Source organism: Pelodiscus sinensis, chromosome 18 (assembly GCF_049634645.1).
Source record: "Pelodiscus sinensis isolate JC-2024 chromosome 18, ASM4963464v1, whole genome shotgun sequence".
Lineage (NCBI taxonomy): Eukaryota > Metazoa > Chordata > Testudines > Trionychidae > Pelodiscus > Pelodiscus sinensis.
Genome location: NC_134728.1, coordinates 33425881 through 33440915, shown reverse-complemented (window position 1 = coordinate 33440915; position 15035 = coordinate 33425881). Strand labels below are relative to the sequence as shown.

Below are 15035 nucleotides of genomic sequence, written 5' to 3'. Positions count from 1 at the left end.
ACCCTAGGAGATTTACCCAGCATTGCTCCCATCCTTAACTCAATTAAGCTTTTTTTTTTTTAAAGGAAAATGTTCACGCTTTATTTAAAAGATTGTATTTTTCAAAAAGACAGTGCTATTTTTATGAAGTTAATTTTTATTTCAGATTTCTTTAAAAAAAAGGATTGTTGACATTTGTTTAATTTTTTAAAATGGGAATTCCATTAAAAGTATTTTTCTTCATCCCTATGGACTCTTATTCGCTACTTTTTAACAAAAAAGGGCGATAGTTTCATTTCCAGTACATTGTCTTCTAGTTTTCAAACCTTGAGCATTGATTTAGCTGTGCCAAAACAGAGCTCTGCTCCTAATTTCTCCATTTTATCTCTTTTCTATACGGTTTATTGAGAAGCACTCCTACTCCAGGTTCATCCTTCTGGCTCATCTTGGTTCAGTCTCTTTCAACATCTGCTCAGTTATGTCTGTTTCACTTGGTGATCATTTAGGACAGGGCCTTGGAGGGAGTGTGTGCAGGACGCTGGGGGAAAAGAGGGTGCAAGAGAGAGGGTTGGGGGGTGACGAGGGAGTCGGGTTGGGGGGTCTTTTCACCCACCGGGGCCTATTCTATCTCCTGCAGGCTCCTCCAGTTCACTGGGGACCTCTTTCCCCCTAGACTCCCCTGGTGGGGCCTGTTTCCTCACCCCCAGTGCCTCATAGCTGCCAGGGGTCTGTTCTCTTTCCCGCTCTTCCCTTTCCCCCCACCCCCAGCCTCCAGGCCATCAGGAACTTTTTTTCTCCTCCCCCCAAAGTACTGCGGCCAAGGGCTGGGAGGGGGGAAAGGGTTGGGACAGGGAGGTTAGTTACCCAGTGTGCTGGCAGGCAAGATGGTGGCCTCAGCACTGACTCAGGTACAGCTGCCCTCCAGTGGACACTCTCATATCACGTCTCTCCATACACCAGCCCCTCCCTTTACAGGTTATGGAAACCAGACCTTTTCATGGGGCTTCTGGTTGTCCTGGCACAACCATACCCTGACCTGGCTTTAAGTTAGGAGAAGAGGAATCTGCCTACCGAATTTGGTGGCCTTCGCTCTTACCGTTTCGGGCCGTGGTCAACAACCCGTTGATCGCAATCGACTGGTTGATCGTGAGGCCTCAACCAGTCGATCATGAGGTGTTCGAGTACCCCCACCCCCCATTTTCCTCCCACCCCCGAGAAGCCCCACTACCTACCTCTAGTGTAGTGCTGGCTTCCCGCAGGGTGGACGGAAGTCCTGTCTGAAGCCCGCGTCACTTCCAGGGGTTCCGGAAGTGCGTGGGCTGCTCCCCTCCTACAGCTCTGTTGTGTGCTGGGGGAGGGGACGTCAGCCCTGGAGGAGGAGTGCAGCGGCTTCCCTGCGCCGCTGGCACCGGAGGGGTGAGTTGAGGGCAGGGGTTTCCCTGCACCCCGGGAGGGGGGTTTGGCCCCGGGGCAGGCACCCACGGGGACTGGCTGAGCTGCAAGGGGTTGGCCAAGCTGCGGGAGAGGCAGTTTGGCCCCAGGGCAGGCGCCTGCGGAGGTTTGACTGCACTGCGGGAGGCATGCGCTGGCTTCCCTTGGGGGCGTGGGGAGGAGAATCCTGGGACTCTCTGCTCCCACTCCCCCCTGTTCCCTCCCCCCTCTCCCCAGCCCCCTGTTCCCTCTCCCCACTCCCCAGCCTCAGAAACCTGTCCCCTCTCCTGTCCCCAGCTGCAGAAACCTGTCCCCACTGGCACCTTAGCCAAACAGATTCCCTGCCCTTCTCATAAATAAAGACAATGCAGAAACTTTTTGTGTTTGACATAGTATTTTATTTGAAAATGAAGCCTGGCCAAAAAAAAAACAATTGGGGTGAAGCCCCCATCTGGCCACAGCATCATGACACTCCTGCACTCCCCTTTCCCCCAGACCCTACATCTCAGCCTATCATACACTGGAACCCTCTGCCCTGAGCCCCTCACATACCCCAACCCAAATTCCTGAACCCTCACATCCAGAAGTCTGTGTCTTACTTAGTACCCTAACCCTACATCTGACCCCAACACTGCCCGGCCTGGAATTCCCTCCCCAAGCCAGCATTCCCTTATCCACTTCCTCCTGCATCTAGATTTCCTCCCAGAGCTTGCACTTCTGACCCCTTCCTGCACCCAAATCCCTCATTCCCACCCTGGAGCCTACACATCCTGTCTCAACCCAGCAAGGGTACGTCTGGACTGCAGGAGTTTTTCAGGATTCTGGAGATACCCCAGAAAAACTCTTCTGCACCCAGGGATGCATTTGTTCTTCCACTTCTTTTAGTGGAAGAGCAATCATGATCTTTCGGTCACCCCATATTCCTCTTTCCACGAGGAATAAGGGGGCTTGCAAAAGAAGGGGTTTTTCTGACGTTTGGTCAAGTCTAGACAGGCCAAATGTTGGAAAAACGTCTTCCTACAGAAGAATTGGGGCGGGGGAAGCAGCCGTGTAAGGATCGGGGATAGCAAGTGATGGAGAGGAGGTGAACAGAGAGGGCGGGGCTTCCAGGAAGGGGCGGGGCGATAGATCTGGGCTTGTTCTGTCATTTAAAAAGTGATCTTGGGTGTAAAAAGGTTGGAGACTATTGGTTTAGGGGGAGTTCTGAACAAACGGCCTAGCAGACAGACACACAGACAGACAGTTGCACTTTGATAGAGATAGAGGTATTTCAGTTGATAGTCTATTGTTCAACATTGTTATTAGAACTGTCGTTAATGATTTTGAATTGCAATACATTTGTGAGCTAATCGCATGAGTTAACTATGGTTAATGGACAGCCCTGGGCTTAAACACTGAATGTGCATGCTGGGCTGTGCATGGTCGAGGGCTGGTTAGCTGGTGCTAAGACAATAGAACTCAGTTTACTCACTTGGTGCTGAATCCTTCATCTTGCGAGAGCACAAAAGACATGGGCTCCTGCCCTTATTGGCAGCTACCTGAAGACTTTATCTGATCCGAGTGTAAGTGGCCTCTCGTCCCAGACGTCCACAGGGGCTGAGAAGCAGACGTGTGAGCCACAGGAGTCGCCCAAATGTGGGGCTCCAGAGGCAGGGGAGAAGGCCGGGGCAGCAGCGGACGTGTGAGGGGTAATGCAAGAGGGGCCTTGCCCCACAGCCAGTGTTTCTGCTGGGGACTCCTCCGTTCTGGAGCAGTGAGGTTGCGGCGGGGAGGAGACGTGGCCCTCGGAAGGGGAGGAGGAAGGGAACGACCTGGAGTAAGATTGTGTCTCATGCGTGGACCTAGCTGTGCTGCTGCTGCAATTCCTCAGTGTGCTCTGAAAGAGAGGGTGAAGCGAGCGGCGCTGCCTGCCTTGTGCATAACTGATCAAAAGGAGGTGAGTGGCAGGGCAAGGTACGACCCTCCCCGGATCTGTTAGCCCTCCGAGATCCCGGGTAACCCCTGACTGGCCTGCCACGCTGGGCGGGGGAAGCTCTTTTCAAGTACAGGCAGTCCCCGGGTTACGTACAAGATAGGGACTGTAGGTTTGTTCTTAAGTTGAATTTGTATGTAAGTCGGAACTGGCTTCCAGATTCAGCCGCTGCTGAAACTGACCAGTGGCTGACTACAGGAAGCCCAAGGCAGAGTTGCTCTGCCCTGGGCTGCCTGGAATCAGCCGCTGATCAGTTTCAACAGCAGCTGAATCTGGACACCTAGGACAGAGCAGCTGGGGCGCTGCCGGGTAGGTCCCCGCAGGGGCAGCGCTGCGGGGACCAACCGGGCAGCACCCCAGCTGCTCTGCCCCACGTGTCCCCAAGTCAGCCGCTGCTGAAACTGATCAGCGGCTGATTCCAGGAAGCCTGGGGCAGAGCAACTCTGCCTTGGGCTTCCTGTAGTCAGCCACTGGTCAGTTTAAGCAGCGGCTGACTTGGGGACACCTGGGGAAGAGCAGCTGGGGTGCTGCGGGGTTGGTCCAGTAGCGCCAAGGAGCGGCGCTGCAGGACCAACCCAGCAGCCCCAGCTGCTCTACCCCAGGCGAGAAAAGCCTGGTCTGCTGGGGGCGCACTAGCTGCACCCCCCAGCAGACCAGGGAAACCCGGATGGCAGGACCGCGGAGATGCGCCGCGGTCCCACCCGCATCCTCCCCAGCTTTGCTCCGTGTCTCCCTGGTCTGCTGAGGGGTCTCCAGGAAGACAAGGAGCAAAGCCACGGAGGGGCTCAGGCAGAGGGGCAGCCCAGGCGCTTCTGGGCTGCCCCGCAGCCCCAGCCCCTCCGCGGCTTTGCTCCGCGTCTTCCTGGTCTGCAGACCAGGGAGACGCGGAGCAGCTTTTCTCGCCCCGGAGTACACGGGCGGCGGGACTGCGAGGTCCCGTAGTCCGTGTCCTCCGGGGCGAGAAAAGCCCCATTCGTAACTGCGGATCCAACATACGTCGGATCCGCGTAAGTCGGGGACTGCCTGTATCTGGGATATTGCTCAGATTCCTGGCGTGACGTGTTGCATCAGGCTGTGGCACCTGCTGTCAGACACCACGGGCAGTATGGGTACGTCTAGACGACAGGCTTCTGTTGACAAAGAGCGTCTAGACTACATTGAGTTCTGTCGACAAAGCAAGTTGCTTTGTCGACATGGTAGTGTAGACGCAAAGGACAGTTTACATTCAATAACACCTTCTGTCCACAGAAACTCTGTCAACAGAAGGCGTTATGCCTCGTAAAATGAGGTTTACCAGTGTCGACAAAACTGCTGAGTTCTGTCGACGTTATGTCGACAGAACTCAGCAGTAGTGTAGACGCAGGTATAGTTTTGTCGACAAAAGTCCACTTTTGTCGACAAAACTCTGTAGTCTAGACACACCCTATGTGTCAGCCTCGCAGCTGCCGTGAAGAGGGAACAGCGCAGCTGAAGTGCTCACATATGCGCCATGAGGGAAAAACAAGATTGAATAAAGTGTAAGAAGAGAGAAGAAACCAGACACAAAATGCAAAAACCAGATTCTCATTCCCTGGATCTCTGCCCCCAGTTTAGGACCAGATCCTGAAATGTATTTAGGCACCTAACTCTCATTGGGAGTCCTAGAATCATAAGGTTGGAAGAGACCTCAGGAGTCATCGAGTCCAGCCCCCTGCCCAAGGCAGGACCAATCCCAACTCAATCAACCCAGCCAGGGCTTTGTCAAGCCGGGAATTCAAAACCTCTAGGGATAGAGATTTCACCCCCTCCCTAGGGAACCCATCCCAGTGCTTCCCCAACCGCCTAGAGAAATAGTTTTTCCTAATCTCCAACCTAGACCTTCCCCACTGCAGCTTGAGACCATTGCGCCTTGTTCTGCCATCTGCCACCGCTGAGATCAGCCTCTCTCCATCCTCTTTGGAACCCCCTTCAGGGAGTTGAAGGCTGCTCTCAAATCCCACTGAAGTCAATGAACATACCTATGGGTGTGTCTAAACTACATGGCTCCATTGATGGAGCCATGTAGATTAGGCTGATCGGCAGAGGGAAATGAAGCCGTGATTTAAATAATCGCGGCTTCATTTAAATTTAAATGGCTGCCACGCTCTGCCTACCAGCTGATGATCAGCTGTTTGTCGGCAGATCGGGGCAGTCTGGACGCGCCGCTGTCGACAAGGAAGCCTTTATCGACCGGCGCAGGTATGCCTCGTGGCTTTATTTCCCTCTGCCGATCAGCCTAATCTACATGGCTCCATCGACGGAGCCATGTAGTTTAGACACACCCTAAGTGAGCAAGGACTTAGCGTATGTCTCCACTGAAAATGCTACAGTGCCATGGCTGCTACCCTGCTCTAGGAGAGACACTTACTGCAGCTACCGAAGGACTCTTCCACCACTCGGGTGAAGCCACTCGGGTGGGGGAATTCTTCTGCTGGTCCAGCAGGGTCAGCTTAACGACAACTCTGGTGAGTGACGATTTTTCACACCACAGAGCAAAGTCGTTAAGTCAACCTACGTTTTAGGTGGAGACCAGGCCTAGGAGTCTACAAGGGCAAGCAAATGGCTAATCCAAAAGAGAAAACTACCAAGAACACACATATCTCCATCCCTCACTGCCTAACAGCACTAACTAATTTAGTAATGATACTGGGTCCTGTAATTGGCTTAATTTGGTAATAGGATATGCAGCAGCAGTCATCCTGGTAGCAATGATTGTCTTCCATACAGGGCTGGTCCTGTAAGGTGCTGAGGGTTTTCAGCCAGGTGCTATGTCCCTGAAGCTTCCCCTGGATTTTGCTGTGTGCTCAGCACCTCACTTGATCTGGCTCTTAAATGCTACTGAGAGAAAAAAAATAACGTCCCTTATTGCAGAGGCTGCAATTTCTAACCTGAATGAAGTCACTTGAAACTGAGCCTCTGATTGTCAAGAGCAGTTAAGCTCTCATCTGCTGTCTCTTGTTTATCCTGTGTCTGTTAGGTCTCTATCCCACTGTGACTGCAAACCTCACTCACAGTTCCTTGCATATGGAGGGTTTCTTTCTTTCTTTCTTTCTTTCTTTCTTTCTTTCTTTCTTTCTTTCTTTCTTTCTTATTTGCCTTGTTAGTCAAAAAGGTGTTTTTATACATTTAAAAAGATGCTAAAACTGACAAAACAGAAGGTTAATGCTAACAGGCAACTGTAAATTGATTAGAACCCATTTGAAAAAAAAAAGGCCTTCCACAAAACTGACATTTGTGTAGTGAAGACAGAAGGACTTCCATCCTGAAATGAATGGCAAAATAAAAATGTCTTGTGTGCTCTGTCTTAGGGAAAGGGAGGTTTGGGGGTTAGTGGGTTTTTCCCCTCTCTTCTTTTACTGTGACACTCAGAAATTCAAAACGAAAGGATCATGAATTATTTCAAAGAAGATTGTTCATGGCAATGCTACAAAGAAAGAGCCCTGGAATAACTGTAATTTCTTCTAGATGTTGTGTCACTGCTTGGCAATTTCCTTGAGAAAATTTGGTAGTTTTGATTCCTTATTTGCTTGTCTTCTCAATTTGTCAGCAAGGAAAAACACAAGAACACGCGACATGCTTTTGCACAGTTCTCTCTCGTCGTATGTACGTGTGTGCGCATGCGTGTGTGTGTGTATGTATTCTAGGCAAACCATTTTTAAAATTTTCTTTTTAACATAAGCTGTAACATTTGCCCTCTTTAGGTTATCTGTCTATATTTACAAGGCATCTCTACTTTAATCTTTTGATTTATGAGCATCCTTACTGCAGGAGAACACGTTCAGTAAAAACAACCATTTTTTTTTAGGTAAAATAATTTCTAGGACAATGTGTCAGGAAACCCAACACATCCCTTCAATTACTGCTGTTCTGATTCCCTCTGAGCTACTGGGCAATAAGAAGCTTTAAGGGAAGCACTAAGTAGATTTGCCCTCAAGGGTTTGCATTTCAGTAGAGTGACAGTTATTTTTATAAATACAAAAACACACGCACAAAAATCCCCCAGCCCCAAAAAGACACACACACACAGACACTGGCAAGACAACTGCTTATTATCCGAAAAGCTTGATTCAGATGGGATAAAACAGTTTCTAATGTCTTCAAATGTCACAGTATTATGATTGATACCAGCACACAGTGTACCCTGCTTTAGATAGAAAGGAAAAATTGAATTACTGAGCTAATGTAGTTCCCCTTTTTTCAGAAGGCTTCGATACTAGTCTGCGGATATAAAATACATCATTAGTTGCTTTTAAGCTTGTCTCTAATGATGAAAAAAATAATGGGGCATGAAACTCAGACTTAACAAAACAAAAATAAAAAACACAGCATTTTACAGACTTTACGTAAACATAATGTGACAATGCACTTTCTTTCATTCTCTGCTATGACAGTTAATTCCAGACCAGGAAAACTGTCAAAAATATTTAGTTCTGCTTGGGTTGAGTTAATTACAGGCCCTGGGGCTGTGCTGACTTTCTCCTGCTAATGGCACTGTGCTACAGGTAAAAATCCATTTGCAAGAATGTTTTCGTAGCTACGGATCTAATTTACTGAATATCAAATATTTATGCCACTGCAATTAAAGTGACAACGTTCCACCCCCCACTCTGCACCCTCCCCCTTTAACCATGCAAGCTTGGGCTTTTTAATAGAATTTATTATACAGTAAACATTTGGTAAAAAGTTTTGCTAGTACTTATAATGGGAGTGCTCTGAATATTTTATTGATTTTATTTCTTTTGCACTCAATTGCTATAAAGACTGGAACATTATGAACTTCTGCAGCACATAAAAGGCCATTTTTTACTGTCACGTCCACATGGGGGAGTGCAAAGCTGAGTTTGAGGGATGGAAGCTGCTACTTATCACTATAACGTTTGTTGCTGGTTGGGTGGTGGGGGGATTTGGGAGGATGGCATGAAGGGCTGAAATGTCAGGGAGAATTTGACACGGCAGGGATTCTAATGATGACGTGGAAGGAAAATAAATACACGCTAATAAGGGAGGCTCTCCAGCTCATTAGCAAATTAGCAGGTGAGAGGCTGCAAGGAACCCAGGGCCTAATTCTTCCTCTCACAGCAGCGCACTGGTGTAACTCCAGAAGTCGGTGGAGCTGCTCCCAAGTCACCCTGGTGTAAATGAGATCAAAGTCAGCCCCTCTTCTGAGAGCGACTTCTCCGTCCTGCCTCCACCCCCACACACCCCGCCCTGCGTGAGGGGCCTGAATTCCTTCCTGCCAAACCAGAGAAACCCGGCCTGCACACAGGAGCCCTCCAGACTATGCAAATCCCTGCTCTTCAAGGCAAGGGGAGCAAAACCGCCCTGGCCTGGCGCCGCTCACACCCACAGCAAAACACAGTGAAGGGAAGGGCACGGCGCCAACCACTTCTGAGCACAGGAAAGAGGCTGGCGGGTGGACCGCTGCGCTGCAAATCAGAACCAGCTCCATGAAGCTTATGAGCCTCTCCTTGGTTTTCAGCGGGGTCCCTGCCGCCTGGGTCGGTGTCGGCTCTTTCACCAGAAGAGGGGTCACATTCTGTGCTTATGTCAGTTCGCGGAGCTCCACTGAGCTGTGCTCATTTACACCAGCAAGGAGTCTGGCCAGGGTTGCCAGGTGTCCGGTATCACCTGGACCGTCCGGTATTTTTGCCTCCTGTCCGGTAAAAAAAATCAGAGAATACCGGACACCTGAGATGTCGGGTATTTTCTGAATTTTTCCCCGGCCAGGAGGCGAAAATGCCGGGCACCTGGCAACCCTACAAACACTCAGTGCACAGCTTCCCCTCCCCCCCCCTCCCCCGCCTGGCTCCCAACAGCCCCAGCCCCCCCGACCCCAGCCCCAAGGCTGCAGGCACAAAATGGCTGCCGGCCAAAAGACCAAGGGGAAGCAATGACTTCCCTGGGTCTTAGTGCTCAACCCCGGCACTCACTCTTAAAGGGGACATGTTTTAATTTAATTATTTGGCTTAATAAGTCCTTGGAGTCTTGGGGGTGGGGGGTGTTCGGTATTTTTGTTTCAACCATCTGGCAACCCTGAGTCTGGCCCAGGGATTTGGCTCAGTCACTATTGGCACCTCCTGGGAATTTTGTTTTCCATGTGAATATTTTTATAACAATTTTAATCTAGCTTTCTGTTCCAAAGCTGTGGGTGGCTTTGCTGAAACATCTTTATTTTCAGAAATCACATAACGTTTCTTTTTTAATGGACAAAGCTCCCTCATTTTTTATGAATATTTTGAAATTTTCCCCATTTTGTCCATTAAAACCACAATCCTAGAGAAAACATTTTGCCTGCTTTGGTCAGTATCTGGCCAAATATTGCTGGGCTGTGTTAGTCTCATTATCCTTCCTGTATTTTAGCACACAAAGACCTAGCCAAAAACGTCCCCAGCTCTCACCTCTCTGTCGAAAGAGAACCCTGTGGGACCGTGGTGTCCAATCAGTGCTGCAGCCAACCATCCACGCGGCTCGCGGTTTGGACTCCACAGCCGTGCACTACACCATGGCCATTCCAATGCAGGCCAGATATTGCAATCCATGTCGGGTGTGCCCCATGGGCAAACTCTTGCTAGTCCTGCTGAGGCTGCACTGGGGAGCGAAGTAGAAAGTGTCAGAGCAGAAAAGCCTCAGGCGTGCTGATGCCAGTCTGGAGTAACTACTCTGTGGTGAGTGAAACAACGCCTGCGTAAGGCAAGAAACAATGAGGGCAGAATCTGCCCCATGCCCAGGTAACATGCCTGTAGTCCATCTGCGTAAACAGTGCACTTCCAGCCTCACCAGTCATGTACCCAGGGCTGGCTCGAGCCATTCCTGCACCGCAGGCAGGTAGTTTGAGCTACTGGGCATTTAAAAATGGCGGCGCCAGGGAACATGCAAATGAAGCCCAGGATATTTAAATCCAGGGCTTCATTTGCAAGTTCAAATGACTACATTAGCCACCCTAGGGGGTGTAGCCAGACCCTAAGGGTTTTGTGGACAGCCATATTTTCTAGGCTAACTGTATTGTCTGGGCTTCTTGTTGGTGTTTGGTCACTTGACTTGTTCGGTCACTTCCAGATGCTCCTTTGGGTTGGCTTTGCATTGCTTTCATGAATGGTCTGTACCAGAGCGGAAGCAATGGGGACCCTTGTGGATGGGGGCATGGAGGGTGGAAAGGAGGATGAAAGCTACAGTTTGAACAGAAGGGGCTGGATTAGGAGGAGGCATAGTCCATGGTTTCATGCCTAAGTTCATCTAGCGAGTGTAATGGAACTCAGCTGGTTTAACAGTGGTTTGGGAACCAACAACAGGTTGGCCTGTTCCAATGGCCATCCGTCTGAGGGACATGCGGGACTGGACGTCTATGAAGGGAAAAGCCCCTGCGGTGAGTCATCATGGCGTTCTGCTGACCCAGAAGGGGACTCACTCCCTAAGACCACTTGGAGGTGGGGCCAGAGCTGCCCAGCCCCACCCACAGGAAGCAGAAGGGCAGGGCTGGGAGTATAAAAGCAGAGGCTGAGGCTCAGTTAGAGCCCAGCAGGCAAGCAAGTCAGACGCTCTCCCTAGGCTCCCCAGAAGGAAGGCATGGCTGCCCCACCCATGAAGAGACCTCTGGGTTGGACTGCCTGGCCTGCTGCCAGACCCCAAAGACAGGCCAAGACCACCCCGCTGACCTAGACCATTACAGCCCCCTTTCAGACTCTGCATCCCAACTGAGATCCATGGTCTGTGGTAAAATGGTGGGGATGCCACAGAGGTGGAAGATATGTATGACCAGAAGGCGCGCACTGGGAGACATGCACATGGTACAAAATGGGCCATTTTGGTATCTTGGCCAGCGGCAGTCAACAGTGCAGTATTGTCCCCCCAGACCGGGTAGTTCCGCTATAAAAACCAATGTTATGTGTGACCAGGGCCAAGAAGAGTCTCAGATGGCAGTAGGCGGCCCAGTGGTCTGCTCGAGGAGGTATTTGTGTGAGCACAGGTGTCCCAGGACCTGACACAGAACCGAATGTCATTCCGCATCCATGGCCCCGGAGCGGGAGGGCTCCGATGCACAAAGTCTGGATTGCCCAACGTGACTATTCGGGGGTATGGTGAGGCAGGTGCGGCGTGCCGGGGACGTGCTGGAGACAGAGACTGTTGGTGGACACAGGATTAGCACCATTAGACAGTACTGAGGAGCTCCTTGGACAGGGCAAGGCGATTAAGAAGGGTTGTGAGGGAGAGCAGCTTGAAGCCTGGGAAGGGAGTCCGAGGATACAGACCCACAATGGGAGTGGTGTGGTTTAGGATGCCAACTGGTAGTTCTTTGTCTGCACGACATTGCCCAGCATCCAAGATTTCTCAGGCAACTGTGGTCATCTGAGGGGAGGAGAGATAAGAACATCAGAACAGCCAGACTGGGTCAGAGCAAAGGTCCATCCAGTCCAGTGGCCAATGCCAGGCACCCCAGAGGGAGTGAACACAAACAGGGAAGCATCCAGTGATCCCTCCCCTGTCCCCCATCCCCAGACAAACAGAGGCAGGGACCCATCCACGCCCATCCTGGCTAGTAAGTATTGATGATGACAATGACAATGATAAACTGTGCACGGTCCATGGTTTGTGGCTCACAGTAGTTCACAACCCACCATAGGGGGCCCGGGTGTCACCCTGATCACCCTGCAATGGGTGTCAAGTACACATCCCGTTCTCCGCCCTCACGGATTCTGGGCTGGGCACAGGTTCCCCCCAGAAATCCCAGGTAGTCCATGGGTGAGAGACCCCACCGTGGGGTGATGACACGAGGTGAATGGTGGGGAAGGAAGGACTTACCTGATAAAGGTCGGAGACACCCTTGCTTCATGGCTGCAGTATTTGAAGTGTCTCAGATGCCGTTGCTGTAGAACCACCTAGGGAGCTGGACCTCTGCTAATGCCTTTCCTGAGTATCTGCTGTCAAGAGACCCCTTTCCAGCCAGGCAGGTGCACATGCAGAGCCATTCCCGTTGTCCATCAGAGTCACCTACTGCCCGCTAATGGAACCGCAAAGGGTCTGTCTGCACGCACGGCCCAAGCTAGGTATGAACAGGGAGCAAGCCACTTGCTTTTGCTATTTGAATTAGGGATGGGAGACTGGTTTTTCATGTGTTTATTCTATTTCAGAACAGCAAAGCTAGCGTTCAGACAAGACCAGCAACTTCAGAGGCAAGTTACAACGGCAACGTTTTTCACAGATGTAAAATCAAAGAAAACGAGAATCAAGATACTACATTGCTTTTTAGTTATGAGTAGAATGTATCACAATGTAGCTCCACAGGGAGAAACACGATCAGAATTGTGTGCCCTGTTTTCAGACAAACATATTAAGGCCTTATCTCCAGATACTCATGCATGAACACAGTCAAGTTCATCACGGCTTTTGTGTTTCTTTTTATATCATTTTCATAGACTTATAGATGCCAAGGCCACAAGGGCCGCCGTGAACATCTCGTCTGACTTCCAATATAGCACAGACCAGAGAACTTCCCCACAGCAATGTCTAGAGCAGAGTTAATAGAAATATATCCATCATGATTTAAAAATTGCCACTGACGGAGACTCCACCTCAACCCTTGCTACGCTGTTTCTTTGGTTAATTACTCCCACTATTAAAAATGGACATCTTAATTCCAGTCTGAATTTGTCTAGCTTCAGCTTCCAACACTTGGATCCTGTTAGGCATTTCTCAGCTAGATTGAAGAGCCCCTTATTAAATATTTGTTTCCCACGTAGATAGTTGTGGACTGTAATCAAGTCATCTGTGAACCTTCTCTTTGTTAAGCTGAATAGAGTGAGCTCCATGAGCCTGTCACATAAGGCGTGTTTTCTAATCCTTTACTCGTTCTCATGGCTCTTCTCTGAACCCCTGCCGATGTATAAACCTCCTGGAGCAGGTCCTCAGGGAATCCATGTTGAAGCACTTGGAGGAGAGGAAAGTGGCCAGAATCGTCAACGTGGATTCACCAAGGGCAAGTCCTGCCAAGGCCAATCCTGCCTTCTGTGATGATATAACTGGCTCTGAGGATGTGGGAGAGGTGGTGGACGTGATATACCTTGACTAGAGCAAAGCTTTTGGGACGGTCTCCCACAGTATTCTCGCCAGCAAGCTGTGGCATTTCCGTGGGAATCTGATGTTTCTCACCCATGCATGGTGTGGTCTGGGTACAGAGTGTGTGTTCCACAGAGCAGGGGCAGATGACTGTTTTGAGGGGCCCCGGGCAGCATAATTCCGCGGGGCCCCCCCCTTTGCCACGGTGCATGCAGCTGTCTACACTGGCTGCTTGAATTTCCGCAAAAGCACTGACGATCTCATGGAAGATTGTTAGTGCTTTTGCGGAAGTACTATGCTGCTCCCGTTCGGACAAAAGTCTTTTTCCAAAAAACATTTGCGCAAAAGGGCCAGTGTAGACAGCAGAGATTCGTTTTCTGCAAAAAAGCCCCGATCGCAAAAATGGCGATCGGGGCTTTTTTGCAGAAAAGCGCGTCTAGATTGGCCATGGACGCTTTTCCGAAAAAGGTGCTTTTGCGGAAAAGTGTCCTGCCAATCTAGATGCGCTTTTCCAAAAATGCTTTTAACGGAAAACTTTTCCGTTAAAAGCATTTCTGGAAAATCATGCCAGTGTAGACGTAGCCCTGCTGTGGGAGGGCCTCTGCCACGCCACTCGGCCATTATTTCAGCAGGCACTCGGACAGTCCCTAGGCGAGTGGCAAATGGGCCATGGCAGCGCTGGGAGGCCAGCAGCAGCAACGGGACGCTGTTTGCCTCTGTTGCACACACCATGAGCTAAGGGCTGTAAACACCAGGGCCAGCTTCCAGTCCCATCGCCCTAACCCACTGGAATTGTCACCGTCCGATTGTGCGAGCAAACCGATGAGCAAAGGCACATTCACCTCAGGCCGTGCACTGCGCTGGGGTTACCCGAGGCTGCCGGTGTCAGGGCGCTAATCCGCAGGTGGCACAGGCAAGACTTTCACAAGGGCAGGTGCGGGTGGAGTGCCTCAGAGCCCAGGCCGCCCTGGGGAGCAGTACAGCGATAACTGACGTTTGCATGGCCATCGGCTGCTCGTGAGTGACACCGCTCGGCGACAGAGTAGTGTTTCTCCGAGGTAATACGGCACACACTCTGCACATATGTCTAGTAGGCAGAAGTAGTCCATTGAGGCATAAGTGATGCAGTAATGCTGTCTGCACTTGATATGAGGGCATGTATCTCTGTTGCAGTTAGCACTTGTCATGAGCCTGGAGCCAGGAGTTTCAAGGCTCCGCAGTGTTTGTTAGCAACAGCTATTCTGACTGGATATTCTTGGGAGACACACAAATCTCCCCTTCTGTTTTTGAAAGCCACCTCGGCATGGTTTTCCCTGAGTCGTGGCTGCCCCTTGTGCGCTAGATCAGCATGGATCTGGGCTCGCTCTCTCTTTGGGCCGAGCAATTTGGTTCCTCTTCCCACCCAGTGGGATAGCTGGAGGGCTGTGGAGCATCAGGCTGCTATGCTCACAATACGCCCACAGGGACGTCTGTGGTGGGAAGGCTGCTCCAGGACACTGCTGTGCCACACAAGAAATCGAAAGCGGAGGGGAAGCCCAGAGGGGGCGCTCGGTAAGTCAGAGAGGCCCGACACATCCCACGCAGA

At 50.7% G+C, this 15035-nt stretch overlaps 1 long non-coding RNA gene across 1 annotated transcript; it reads left to right on the top strand.

Annotated features, from left to right (window-relative positions):
- Positions 1 to 2823: 2823 nt before the first annotated feature.
- LOC142818876 (uncharacterized) lies at positions 2824 to 13249 on the top strand. The gene is made up of 3 exons (XR_012896579.1): positions 2824 to 3346; positions 10690 to 10763; positions 12526 to 13249. It is a non-coding gene; the product is annotated as an uncharacterized LOC142818876 (long non-coding RNA).
- Positions 13250 to 15035: the final 1786 nt, after the last annotated feature.